The sequence below is a fragment of the Lygodium microphyllum genome, chromosome 11 (assembly GCF_053477565.2).
Source record: "Lygodium microphyllum isolate KBCC chromosome 11, Lygodium_microphyllum_v1.1.10, whole genome shotgun sequence".
NCBI classification, from domain to species: domain Eukaryota; kingdom Viridiplantae; phylum Streptophyta; class Polypodiopsida; order Schizaeales; family Lygodiaceae; genus Lygodium; species Lygodium microphyllum.
In genome coordinates this window covers 112,984,017-112,999,638 of record NC_141145.1, presented here as the reverse complement: position 1 = coordinate 112,999,638, position 15,622 = coordinate 112,984,017, and positions in this window count along the sequence as shown.

The window sequence follows — 15,622 nt, the reverse complement described above, 5'->3', positions numbered from 1 at the left end:
AAGTACGACTGCCTTCTGCTGCATGGATTTCAGCTTCTGTACATTTACATGTCCAATTCTCTTGTACCAAATCTCTACATCTCTGATGGCACTCTCATCATGAGCAAACATAGCTGCTTTAAGTTCAGGAATGGTTGCTTCCAAAGTAAACATCCTGCCATCCCTTCTGCCCTTGGCAATTAGCTTGCAGCCATTTCCATACTCCTCAATGAAACATCCATCCTTGTTAAACCTCACTTGCAGATTCTGTTATGCCATTTGACCCACAGACAACAAATTCTTCATTATGGTCGGTACATGTAAGACATCATGCAGGCCTTTCTTCTTGCCATAAGGCACATCATCAATGGAACAATCCCTTTATGCTTTATGTCATGTTGGGTGTCATCCCCAGTACATACATGACCATGTGTACCTGCAACCATCTCATCAAACCACTCTCCATGCGGAGTCATGTGATTTGACGCACCAGAGTTAATGTACCACCTGTCATCTCTGTTCTGCCTTGATGCAGTCTTGGACACATGCTGCATGGCAAAGAGTCTATCAACTTGATCATCTTGACCACCACTAGAGGATGCATATTGCCCATGGTATTTCCCTTTTTCCTTCATGTCATTCTGCTTTTTGTAACATTCCTTCGCTATGTGCCCATACCTGCCACAATAATGGCAATCTTTGTTCCTGTTGGACTGATCAGAAGACTGCCAAGATCCAGATCCACCTCCTCTTCCTCGAGGTGATCTCCCCCTGCCTCTAAAACCACCAAATCCTCATTGGCCCTGTGTATTGGCACCATGCCAATTTCCCTGTTGCTGCTGCTGTCCATAGGCATTACCAGTGTCGCCACGACCTCGATATGAACCATGGTCTCTGCCTCCTCTGCCACATTGGCTAGAGTATAACACAGTGTCTCTGCTCTGAGAGGCACAAGAACCTGTATTTAGGCTAAGTTTGACCTCCTCATGCAGCAACAATGCAACCAGTTCTTCCCAGTCAGGGGGATCTGCTCTAACTGAGATGGAAGAGTCAAATGCTTTGTATTCTTTCCCTAAACCATTCAATACAACAACAATCATATCATCTTCTGATACCCTTGAACCAATGGTAGCTAACTAATCAGCTATGGTCTTGATCTCCGTGGTATACACCTGGATGCTCCTGCCATTTCTAGACATATTATTGAACTGCTGTTTCAACTGTATCTTCCGTGCATGTGTCATGGTTCCATAATTTCTCATCAGTATATCCCAAGCATCCTTTGGAGACTCACAGCCAGTGATTTGAATAGCCATAGCATTGGATATACATAGTGAAAACCAATGCAGTACCTTACATGCTCTTTCAGTCCATAACCTATGAGCTCTCTTCTATTCATTTGTTGCATTTGCTTCAGGCAATTCAGGAGCTGCTTCATCTCCTGTGCATAAGTCCCAATATCCTCTGCCAACCAGAAAATTTTTCATTCTGTATTTCCATAATGCAAAGTTTTTGTTGTCTAGCTTTTCTCCAACTATTTGCGTGATATTATCAGTCCCATGTGCATTAGCCATGATGCAATAGATTGTATGTCAAATGCCTGACTCCCTGCAAGTCAATAAGTTTGATTGACTAAGTTCAGTCCACTACAGTTGATGACAGTTTTCTGCAATTAATTGCAGTAATAAACCAGTAAATTTCAGCCCAGTATCAGCCCAAAATAGTCCACAATCAAGTGGTCCAGCTCGTAGAAATAACTGTCAATACATATGCCGTGTATTTGCTTCAGATTGAACTCCTGCAAATCCACTGCTAGGGTCCAAAAACATGCAGTCTAAACCTATAAACTGTGATTAACAGCAGCACTTTCAATTCCAAAAACAACATGCACACATGTCATATATGTCCCAAGTCTTCTCAGATGACTGCAAGTACATATGTCACTCCAGACATGAGCATAGAAGCACAAACCAGTGCATAATCAACAAGTACAAGTGTCAACAGTTTTGTTTGCAGGTTGCAGTCAACCAAAAAACAGCATAACCAGCTTCAAACCGCTTCAAAGTGTCTTCAACCAAACCATACATTTGCTCCAGTATGACAAGGTCAATGCATGACTATGTAGTGACCATAGACTGTCTGTCTCTAATGAGCAAAGTCATACATTACTTCTACAATTTGTATTTAGCCAAAAAAAACAAGATTGCATTTGCTTCAGCTCCAAAAATTTCAGCATTCAGTAGCACTTAATGCTTTTCTCAACCCATGAACATTCTGACATACATATGTCAATACATACATCTCATAGATGTCACCAAATGTCACACTATGCTTCAGTAAAGAAGAAATGCTTGCTGTCCATGTTAAATGACAGTTTTCAGCCTGTTTGAAATGCTCCACATCTGAGTATTCTAGTTACCAAAATCAGCTTGCAGTGGATCACAACAGGTACATATGACCTCCAGCATATATCTATGCTCCAAGAGTGCTTCTAGGATTGTCAGAGAGCTTCCAAAGCTCTTCAATGTGTTGCATATACCATGTATGCTGTGTATACAGCAGTGCAGGCCTTTTTTTTCAGATCTGCCTACTCTGATCTCAGCTCATGTCAGAGCTCAAAGTCAAGCATTTGCTTCTTGCAATCTCAAAGCACTTTATACATGACATAACCAAGCATTTGATGACCAAAGACACTAGCATTTGATGAAGTGCAGCCCAACAAATGATGACAGCAAACAGGCGCAGTTCGCGCTACCTACAAACCTGGATTTCAGCACGCTTCTGAAGATGATGATGATGGTAGTGAGTGATACACACTCTGATGTGGTCTTCTTGGCCTCCTCAAGGCTCCCAACAAGGCACAAGCACTGATCTTCACCCTGGAGTATGCAATGAACAAATGCTCACCTGCAGCCCACAATGGCAGCTTGTTTAATGTAGGGAAAAACCTAAGTCAGGTCCTCTTCACTTCCTCCAGCTTCACGGAGTCCACCAAGTCCCGCTCTGATACCATGTTGAAAAAAGGGGAGAGAGAGACAGGGATGGAGCTAACAGAGAACCATCAGCTCTTCTTCTTCTCTTTCATTATTCAACACTGGAGTAATACCCACACTACAAAGAGTAACCTAGTGTAAGTGTAACTAGACTGACTAACTCACTAACTAACTCTAGTCAGGTCACCAACTAGCTAAACCGACTTATTCAATGTAGTCACATGCAGAGAGCTGCACACTAGCTATCACAGATGTCGGTCAAACATAAAGACGGACAGACGGGAGAGCTTGACTTCTAACAAAAGCTAATCTCTCTAGCAGCCTAACAATCAAGAACCTTACATTGTGCAAAAAATGATATCTATCTCAAACATGTGAGATAGCTAAGAAGAATGCATTGCATATAAAGAAATGGTGGCATTCACATAAACTACCAAATGATCATATTAAAGTCTTGGGAAAACTGACAAAGTGGTGGGAGAGTAGAATTAAAGTACCTTTTTTGCAAATCATGGAGTGATCACAAGTACTATTATAAAACCTAAATGTTGTCAACACATTGTTTCAAGTTTGTAGCTAGCATTTATTGTGTTTATTCCAAAATTTAATTGGATAATATTTCATATAACATCCTAAATCTTTCCAATTTTCTTCATTTGAGTGTTTTTGCTTTCCAAAATCTAATACAATAATTTTCAATCATCCACTATGTTATGGAGGGATCACATAAGCCTTCATAGGTGTCTTTTATTCCTTTCCTTTGTCAAGTTTTGTTTTTGGATACCCATACTTTTTGGAACTTCTCTCCCCTACAATAGAGTTGAAGCATAAAACAAATAACAATAAGCTAATCATATTTGTTTTTCACTATAAATGATTTAATTTACAAGTGTTTGACTAAGCCATCTTGCTACTTAGTAGATATTTGAACTAATATATCCATCTTTAAATTTTTAATGCAAAACTTGGACTTGTGTGAAGGAGCAACCACCATTTATCAAGAGCGAGCATTTATAGCTACCCCTACTGCCATCCACATAATCATTTCAATTGCTCTTTTTTGTGATATCCATGACATGCTTGCAAGGTGCATACAATGGTTAGCTTTAGCATTGCTATAATCCAATCATCCTCTATCTAATCATCTTGGATAGGACGGTGCCTCCAACCCTCGAAAAGCTCTTATCTCAAAAAACACTAAATACGATAACTGTAGCACTCTTTATCATGGTCAATAAAGTTGATGATGGCAATAATGATTATTTACACCAAGCATGGAAAAGTGTAAGGCAGGTGGAAGATTTATTTAGTGAAATAAATCAATGCAAAGATGGACTTTGATATAGCTCAAGTAGATATGTTAGAGATAACTATGCCCACAGTACTTACATACACGTGTAGCTTTAGTGTGATAACCAACTTTGAGGACACAATCAGACATATGAGTGAGAATATGATAAGCCATCAATGTGCTCACGTTTTGGGTAGTACTAGCTATTCTAGACATCAATGAGATCAAGTAGATATAGTATACAATAACCATCTCCTTTTTAAGTGGTTTATCATTTCAATAATGGGGTCTTTTTTGTGAAAAACTCTCACTATAGATTGTGCAATTTTATCAAACTATACAAACTTTTTTTTTACTTTGATTCACATGGTTTATTACTAATAATAAATAAAATTTTGGTGTGAAAGCTCTTTCACACACCCATCTAGGAATTTTTTCATCATTTGGCTTGGTATAATAACCCTTTAACATATCCATCTAAGAAAAAATTGGTGAGGCTTTAAATTTAGACATGTTTTTTAGCTCAATACAAATGGCTATTTCATAAGATTGCTTCCTAGTGAAAAGTAGGCCAAAAACTTATCTCTCTTTAAAAGGCTACAACCCTAGAAGATTATATTTGTCACTGCATCTCTTATAAACACATCAAAGGGTGTGTTTTATTTAGAGAAAATTCGTAGATGTTAACCCCAACACAAAGAAAGCAAAAGGAAATAGAAAAGACGCAGGGCAAAGGCGGAAAAAAGGTAGCCCAACTGAAGAAAGAAGAGGAGAAAAGGCCAAAAGTGCAAGGGCAACCTTAAAAGTTCAAGGCAAATGCAAAAGGGGAAAGGTACATTTTAAAATACAAAGGTGCACCCTGGAATCTTGTAAAAGAGTGCCAGGTGGTGGAAAATCCGGAAAGCTAAAACAAGAAGACAAAGACAAAGGCCAAGGCAAAGAGAAACGGAAGACAAAGGCGCACAAGGAAAAACACAAGTCAAAACTTTGGTAAAAGAGCGCAAGCGCATCATGGTTTAATTCAAGGAGCGCCGGGCTCTCACCCGTGCAATTTGTAAATATAGACGGGCGGTGGAAAGGAAGCTAGGAAGATAGAAGGACAATGGGAAAAAGGGCCTAGGCTACGGCCGACCATGTAAAAAAGGGAATAAGGGGATGACCGCCCAAAAGGGATTTAGGGTTTTATATATAAAGTTGAAAAGTGAATGAGAAGCTCATTCTTGTGTGTGGCCAAAAGTAGCTCTCTTCTTCTTCTTCTTCTTCTTCTTCTTCTTCTTGCTTGCTTGAGCTTGTGCTTGAGAGAGGGAGTGTGAGAGTGTGAGGGAGTGAGTGTGTGAGGGTGAGGGACCGAGGAGGAGAAGCTCTCCATCTTCTCCTCTCTTCTTCTCTTCTCTTCTCTTCTCTTATCTTGCTCGCTGTGATGGAGCTCGGAGATTGGAGCTTGAGGATGAAGCTTGCTTGAAGCTTGCACTTGGATCGTGGAGCTACCGGAGTGTACGGGAGAGGAGGTAACTCGAACGGCATGGAGGTAAGCTCACTAGACCCGTAGATATGGATGGCGCGTCGGCTATGTGAGAGGTAGCCATTAGTGCTCGGCTTGGAACGCTTGAAGCAATAAGCGGTCCGTGGGTCTTGGCGGTTGAGCGAAAGCTCCCACATTTTGGTTCCGTTGCCGAGACCAACGGATTCAAGCCTTGAGCGCTTGCATGCTTCGAATCGAGCATCGAAGTAAGGGCTTTCCCCGAACCGGTGTTTAAGATAGGTAGGAAGTGAGGGGGTTGAAGATGGTATTTGATCTTCTTGGCAAGTAGGTTTTTTTCTTTTTTGAGATTTATATTGTGAAATGAAGTAGTGTAGGTATTTACTTTGTGAAATGGATGCATTAGGGTAGGAAAAAACAAAGAAAAAGAAGAAAAACAAGCATCAGGGTTTTCGCTGTCATAACAGGGCATGAGGGTTTGATTCATTTTCCGATTTGCATTTGGGAGTTTATTGGTTATTCCAGGTATATACAACACTTCCCCTTCACCATTAGCTTTGATCTAGAGGTGTGTATGACAAGCCGTGACTTGAACCGTGTGATTCAGGCGATTTATCGTTGCGCTGGCAAAAAACGCGCCGTGCTCGGCCTATCCGAGTGACGGCGATTCTGGGCTGAGTCCCAGAATCGGCCCTCGGCCTACTACCACTCGGACCACTTGACTCGACCCCCCTGACTCGGTCCACCTAACTCGGCCCTTGGACCGCTCAGCCACTCGGACCTCGGCCCGGGCCCTCGACCCGGCCGACTTGGCCCAAAAACTCATTCGGCCCGTCCGAGCAATCCACTCGGTCCGGACAACTCGGCCCTAACATCGACTCGGCTTGTCCGAGCGATCCACTCGGCCCGGCCGACTCGGCCTGTCTGAGCGATCCACTCGACCCAGCCGACTCAGCCCAAAAACTCATTCAGCCCTCGGTTGGCCGAATTTGGGACTCGGCTCAAAAACTGTAATTTTTTCAGAATTCCATTTTGGCCAGAAACTGAGTTGCCACCACTAATACAGACTCTAGAAATCATATAGAGCCAAAGGCACATCATAGATCTATCACTAGGCTAAAATCCACAAGAAACAGTTCAAACATTAGCTACCAGAGGTCCTCCCAATCATGCATGGTATTTACTGTAATGGCCCTTCGGGCCGGGGGGGACTGCCCCCCCCCGGACCCCCGCAGAAGGGGCTCTTCCCCCTCCGCACCTCCCCCGGTAGGCTGGAGAGAAAATGCGCGCCGCAACAGGTCCTCTGGATTAGGCCCTAGTGTAGTAATGGCTCTACACAAGCATAGATCTTCACTTGCAAAGCAGCAACAAACAGAAGCCCATACCCAAACAAAGACAAACAAAGACCCTAGAACCTCAATGGGCCAATCTAGCCATCAAGGGAAAAAAGGCCACACCACAAGAACACACGTATATTGTGTTCAAACTGCGTCTAGTCGAAGCAGAATGCAACATCATCAAGCTATCAATGCGAGGATGAATAGACACGACAGTCCTAACGATAGATGTACCTTGAGCAGCGCTGCACAGACGACCCAAGACCTGAGTAGAGAATCCACGTCTGACTGTGCAGTTAGGGACTCAAAGGCATGTATCAGAAGGCTTAAAGCTGTAAATCAAGACTCGTAAGATGAAGACATAGTGCCACCTGCTTATCTTAGGGTCAAACTCACTGCAAAAAGAGAGCATAGTGTTGATGCTCTCATCGATGAAGGAGTAGATTTCAATATCTTGACTTACGAAGCATGGACTCTACTAGGTCAACCAGAGCTCAAACTGACTGATGCAACTCTTAATCCTTACAGGGAACACCCACAAGCACTTCTAGGGAAGTGGAAAATCCTTGTAACTATTGAAACAGAAAGCTTGCCAGTCCTATTCTATGTTCCTCCAAATAGCGAGAATTGTGGAAAGGAAATCCTCCTAGGAAGGCCCTTCAAAAAGGCAATGAAGTGTGAAGCCAACCATATAGCACAAAGGATACACCTAACACTACTAGGTGTGAGGATAATCATGACTTTTAGCAAGGGTGACCTCACCAAACCTCGAGGGAAGGGTAAGGAGCATTCTGACATACCAAGCAAGCCTAGTAATGAGAGCAAAGAGTTGTTGAAAGAGTTGATACAAGCGCAGGTTGAATGGAGAGAACCAATGAGTGAGGCCATACTTGACACAAAAAGGTTAGGAGATAAGGCCAAGGATAGGGTTTGGACTTACAAATATCGTAGAAGACCACGAAAGAAGCCCAAGCCTTATAGACAAAGGCATCGATGGAGAGCTAGCACAATGCCACGATGGATATCCAAGGCGTTGCTTCATGCTCAAGGGTATTATGCAGGCAACCGATGGATTTGGGTACCAAAACCCCCTACTAAACCACCTCTGTTAGAAGCCCAAATTATGTCAAAAGCAAAGAGGCGTAGGAGGAAACCTAAATGAAAATCCAAGTCTCGAACCAAAAATATTGGAGTGATTGAGCCCCTCCCGATTGAAATCAAGAAACCAAACATGACCTATCAAAAATTAGATCCTCAGCCTAGCGTGCTTAGCAAGCAGATATCAGAGGTAACTGTGCACAAGGTCCACTAGTGGCCAAGGAGCCTTTGACTTCCCAAGAGGATAATGAGCACCACCTGCACAACATTGCTCATGATAAGGCTTATTTCTCAACAAAGCTAATGACAGAATCGTCTAACAATCGCGAGCAAATTCTCCAGTCAGTGCCAAGCTCACGTAGGAGTTACAAATCTCCTACATCCTCTTCACCTAAATGGACACGGGAAGAAGGGCAGTAGCAGCCGCGTGCCATTGCTCAACCTACACAAGTGAATGCACAAAGGGCAACAAAAGACACGACCACTTCTAATCTTCCTAAGGACTTGACACCGCAGTCTACCAATGGTAGCCAGTCCACTAAACTAGCCACCACTACTTCCAATCAGGGACCACAACAGTCACAACCTTTGGCCGTGACAACACCCATTGCGGAACATGTCCTTAGCAATTCACCTTTGGAAGAGATGTCACAACAAACATCCTTAACACCTCCAATCCTTCCAAAGCACCTAAAGCCTAGGCTTGAGGATAAATCTCTCGAAGACTTGGCCAAAGAAATGGCGCATCTGACCAATGAACCAGAGATGAAGTGCATGGTGAAGCTTGATCACAAGCTGACAGCCATCACACGTGCATACGTCCATGTGGACATCGGAAGGCCAACACCAGAGCACACAAAGCTCATAGCTAAACCACTGACTTGGTATGAGCAGCAACATGTTTGTTTCTATTGTTGAAGAAGTCATGAAGGACATCCCAAAAGCCACAGCTAGAGAATTGCGCTTGATACCCTCATTTTATACAGCTCTATGTGAGACAAACAAGGAAAAGCTTGAAGCAATCAAATGAAAAGGGAAAGGACAAGGTACCTTTGCACAAAATTGGTACTCCAACCAAAGTTTGGCAGCAAAAATTGGCCACCGACTAATGACACTTGCTGAGCAAATGAAAGCCCTTTGGACATCAATACATGATTCCACGTATGTTGCCCCGACCTCATTGAGAGTATTGGCAACTGCCCATGATGTCCAGCTTTCTACCATTGTCCAAAAACATCCCTTGTATGATAAAGTGCTTCTAGAAGAAGATCTACATGTGGCTAGTAGGCTAGGAGTAGGGAGCATGGTACTTGATGTCAGCGCATATGTCTTCTGCCTCACTCAAGACCCTACAATCCTAGATCTCTATGCTTCCCATCAATACAACCCTGACTTCTTCAATTGGTTTCTTCCAAGCCTACATGACAAAAACCCTAAACCATCTCATGGTTCTACACTAGAGTCACCCAAACCCCTAGAGCAAGAGAACAACAGCTCTAAACACAACACTCACCTTGACAAGAAGCAATGGAGACAGGTTCTAATAGATAAGGACAAAAATCTAGAGCAAATACCTAACCAGGAGCAATTGTCAATGCAATCAAATGCAGGGTTGAATAGAGGAGAATTATTTGGATAGCTAGACTCTCCAAAAAGAGAGGTAGTTGAACCCTCGCAACCTAGCAAGGCTGTTCAACCTAGTGAGGCCGTAGCAAAATCCCATGATGACATGCCACAGAAAGAGAATGCTAAGGCCCAACCAAGCACATCAACTACTGACCTAGTTCAGGATCTTGAGTCCTTAAAGGATACACCTCTAGTGCCCAAGAGAAAGAGAAGAAAACAACGAAAACAACGATAATTGCAAGCTACTGCAGACGACAAGAAGATTGGGACCAAGAGTACTGAAGAGATGATGAACAAAGCGTCTGGTTCATCCATAGATAAACCCATTGCCATCTCTCCTAACAGCAGTGAAATTTTAGACACATCCATGTGTTCTGATAAATCAAAGCAATAATTACCGTCAACTATTTCTTGCGACACTCAATCCACCGATAGAGAAACTCACATTGATCAATCAAGAGTGGATACAACACTGTCACAACAGGATGCTAAGACCACGCCGGTCACATCCGAGGAGAACCATGACACAACTACCATAAAGCCTCAGGAGAAACATGAAAACCTCGAAGGCATAAGCAATCCTAGCATTGATCAATCTTGCTCATCTAGGCCTGAATCCCCAGCTATGCTAAAGCCTAAGGAAACCCTTAGAACTGGAGCCCCAAGAGGAACACCAAGGAAAAAGGAATTCTCTTGCAAGAAAATCTATCTTGTAACGTCAACAAGCTTGTTTATCATGTTTCATATTATCGCAATGAAGAAAAGAACACCAGGCACAACAAATCTTCATGCAGCATCATGTAGATCTCCCACGGTTTTGATAGAATCAACCATATTCTTCAATATCTTCACAAAATCCATCAATAGAACAAAGAAAGCAAAGGAATACACCATCTTTGAATGGAAATACATCACATAGTATTCATCTTCAATATCTTCATAGTCTTTTCTCTCAATCTCTCATATACAATCACTCTATTTTAGTAGAATTGGCTATCTCTGACTCTCTCTCTCTCTCTCTCTCCATCAATAATACATTATGTCCTCACTACAATCTCTCAAAATCACACTCAATAATCCTTCTTAGGTCATGGATACCCCTCCCAAGAGGTATTTCTGATATGAAGAGTCACCAGAGCCACTACAGTGTCCTTTCATAGCTCACTACTGTCACTTCACTCTAGTCTTCACTTGAGTCTTCAGCAGCTACTTCTTCCACTTCTTTCAGCTCTTTTACACTTGTATTCACCTCTTTCCAAGGCTAGAAAACTTTCCCAAAGTCACACATACATTCCGCAGAACACTTACAGAAGCATACAGAACAGTCTATAGAACAGTACCAGAACAGCTACAGTACAGAACAGAACAGAAGCAGAAGCTCTACAGAAGACCTACAGAAGGTTACAGAAGGTCATCAAAACTACATAACTCATTCTCAAACCATTCCAAACTCTCACAAACCATTCAATAAGCTTTCACAATATCTCATTCTTCATCAATCAATACTCCTTCCCTCTTTACAGAAGACAATCAGAACAAAACAGACCAAAACAGAGCAAAACAGAACAAAACAGAAGGTATACAGAACCAATCAGAACCTATCAAAACATCACAGAACCACCAACAAACATCATGAACTTCCAAAACACAATCAATATCATCCAAAACACTCTCAAACCACTTCCAAACCAATCAATCATCCCATAAAATCAACCATTCAGCTCTCAAAAACAACAAAAATCAGCCAAAAAACAAGTCATTTCAACACTCAACATATCCCCACACTTAATAAGGAAGCGTCCTCGCGACCCAGGAAAAAGGGAATACAAGTTCAGGGAAAAGCTCAACTTTGATCTTCAATATCTTCTCAAAAAGAATCCATCCACCACGACCCCAACTTATAACCTGGTTCTAATAAAAAAATACAAAGAAAGGAAAACCCTTTATACATTAACACCTCTGATCAAACTAAAAATCACAACAAATTTGTAAAGGATATAAGAGTTTGCTTCTTCTTCATATGCATCTGCTTCAACTCTCCAACCACGACCCCATCACCACAATTTTCCAAAACATAGCTCGTACACGAAATCCAATAGGAAACCACCACGTTCGTTTGACATAAATGAACTCACAACACAAACACTAATACACAACACAACCATCTGAATGACTTCTTCAAAAAGAGAGTTGTTCATTAAAAAGCTTCCATTATACATTGGAAAGGTATCAATGAAGATGATCCCTCTTAAAAGATTGATGTTGGCGGAAACGATCCATAGATAAGGATTCATCTACAAAGTTTTTAGGAGGATTTTGAAAAAATTGGAGACAGCACATCCTTTCCAACAGGACCAAGTATCTGCTAGGCAAACAGAGGGCATGAAAATACAGTATCTCCAGCTGTTGGGAATCAATGCTAACATTGACATTCATGCACAACTTTGGAATAGGCTTTGAATCATTATGAGAGTGCCTATGCATATACGCCAGGTACCAAGCAAAGTGAGCAGTTAATCTCACTGAGGGATCTGCAGACTGTGAATACTGCTGGGCAAAATGAACATAGTTCTGATAAGCTTGACTGGAAGCTGTCCATTCTCCTGGAATGACTGGCCAATTGATCTGTGGTCCTGTAAGGCAATCATCCGAACTCCATCCCCGTCTTCTAGAAATCTGATTATCAAACCCGTCATAGTCACTAACCAACTGAGGTGGTTGAGATATGGAAGTATTAGGAGATGGTAGTGGAATAAGGGAAAGTGGATGAAGGGAAGGATAGGAAAAATCATAAAAGGAAGAAAAGGTTAAAGAAGGAGTGGCAGAAATTTGTAAGGAATCACTAAGGAACGGTGTTAACTGATAAATAGGAAATGTGGAGGGTACATTAATGGAGGGAGAAGGACAGGGTGGAGAAGGGGAAAATACCCTATCCTCAATAAAGGAACAGTATGTAAAAATGGGAATTTGAGGGAAAGATGAAGGTTGGAAAAGAAGGGGTAAAATAATTGTGGAATTAGACTGACAAAGGGAAAGATATATAGCATAGCGGTGAGCCATTTGTTGGTAATAGAGGAGGGTAGGAACAGAAGGTCCCAGAAGAGAGCGTCTATGATAGGCATCAAAGAAGGTAGCATCAAACGGATTATGTTTGGAAAGATAGGTTAAGAGATCCATCCGCAGTTGATTAGTACTCGGGGCAAAGGTAGGAGCTGCGTTTTGTCTTTGATTTAGGACCACCGAATCAATCATGGGATGCCACGAATTATCATGACAATCAGCTACTTTGGAGGAATAACTCTAGAACATGTCAGCTATGCGCAACTCCAAATGATGGACATACAAAACAGCTTGTAAAACCACATCCCCCACATACCATGCCATATCCACCTCATCTGGAATTAACAAGTCTCCTCGTAGATACATGTACGACATCAACATGGTATCTAGTGTGACAGAATCTTCAAAGACCATTCTGACTACCTCTGTCAATAACTCAGCAGACCAAGCCCCACTCCAGCCATCCTCTGGAAAAGGTAAATCCATCGTGGAAAGCTTCATGTAGAAGACCAACTTCTGTAAGTGGTAGTGGACAAAGAAAGAATGGTCTGGTAAGACATATTCTTGAAACTGCTCAAAGGTAGACCATAACAAGTCCATTCTGGACTGCAATCGTTCCACTTTATCTTGGAATAGAGGGCACAAAGTAGCCTGTCTCTGAAGAGCAGCCAAGTCCTGCTGTGAAAGAGAAGGAATCAATGGAACAGGAGGGCTTGGAGGAACAGAGCGGGACTTTGCAAGCTGATCTTGCAACTGCTGGATTTGGGAGGCTTGGTTGGCCACTGTGTCATTAGCCATCTGTAAAGTTGAAAGTTTGTCATCTAAGATAACTTGGAATTCCTTCGCTTCTCTGGACATCCTCTCCTTTTCCTCTGAAAGGCTAGTAACCTGGGATTGAGCCTCGAGTAACTGGGTCTTCAAAGAAGAAATCTCATCGCTTTGGGTGGCAACCAGTTGGGTTTGCTGTTCCATTTGCTTAAATAAATCTGCGAGGGTATCCTTAGCAGAAGCTAACTCAGATGTTGCCTTATGCAACTGGTCCTTAGACCGCATGAGCTCTTCATAAAAAGACGCGTACAGCTGTTGAACACAGGCTGTCACTAACAACTCAATGGAACTTTGAATATCCTTGCAGAGGAAAGGAATGGCATCTCCTGAGACGAGACTGTTCAGGGAAGGAACTGAGATCTCCAAGGATCCTTCTCGATGTGCTCTGAACAGGTTAGTACAAGTGAGATACCCAGGGAGTTCACTGCCAGAGGTAGCAGGGATAGGCACTGAGGGAAGTACAGAAGGAGCTTTATCCGCTACCCTCTTCAAGAGTTTGCGCTGTATGACCAGGGGAGGCGGAGAATCATCATCCTCTATGTCAATGGGTTCTGACTCTTCTGAAGGTGGAGGCACAGTCTTCTGTAAACCTGAATAAGTCAAGAAGGCAGACAAATATGATCCATATGTGACATTGGTAACATTACCTCTGGTGACTTTAACAAAATGCTGATCCCATTTAGTGAGAAGGTAAGTGCTCCAATCAATAGCAACTCCTTTCAGCACCATCCTGGAAGCTGTGAAAAGCTCTTTGGACAAATAGTGGGATGGCGTTTTGGTAGGCATAAATCTGTCCTGAAGGAACTGACAGATCGTCTTCCATACGGGATCAGTGATCATAGAAAAGGAAACTCCGGAAGAGTTTATCACCTTCTTAACATCGAGGATTTCCCTTGTCTGCTTCTGCAACAGCTTGAGAATCTCTTCATTAGAGAAGAGCTGACGAGTGGTCACAAAAGATTCACCTTTGAAGGGTAAAGACAGAGCCTTCCCTAGGCCTCGAGGTGTCAAAGTCATAGACATGCCCTGGACTACGCTTGTCTTCTTGCTGTAAGAGGCCAGGAACTCATCACATAACGACGGATCCTCTGGAAGCAGGGGAAAAGGAGTAGCCACAAAAGCAGCAAGGCCCGCCTTCGTGAGGGGCTCAAAAGTAAGTAGGGAAGAGTAATCCCTACTAACGAATGGGACGTACTGGATAGGAGGAGGAGCATGAGAAGGCGCCATTCAGATGGTTACACACACACCACAAACACAGACAATCAAGGAGAATGCCTGCAAAGCAACAGACAAAAAAAAACAAGGATAAGAGAATAACCAAATAAGAAAACGTGACTCGACCAACTAACCCCAAGCAAACCACATCCCCACATCCTAGAAAAAAAAATTTGACATGACCTTGAGACAAATGCGACCGAAAGCTTCATGCGATGCATCAGACAAACACCCAGAACCCCGTATCAGGCAAGAAAAGAAAAAAAACTGCATACCGTACCCTTAACCGTAACAAAGACAGGAAGCCAAAATAATACCATATCCGACACATATCAATATTACATCTGTGATAAACCAAGACTGGACCATGGAAAATAACACTAATGACGGCGCATACCCATCCCACGAAACGGTTCATTAAAAAGGGGAATTAAGTGCAGTGAGGGGGGAATTAATTTAATGAAGGGTTCATTTTAATAAATGATTAAAAATGGGTGAATTTTTATTAGGTGATAAACCTTAGCAAGAAAACGGCGGTTCCTTATTATAAATTAAATTACCAATTATTAGGTTAAAACGGTGCTTTTAAGCGATTCTCGGACTTCGATACCTGACTGGGTCTCTAAATGCAAGTTCATTGATTACAAATTAAGGTGATGTGGAGCGCTTTTTTGCCAGCGCGTGCTCATGTGACGGCTGGTTTATTTTAATTTAA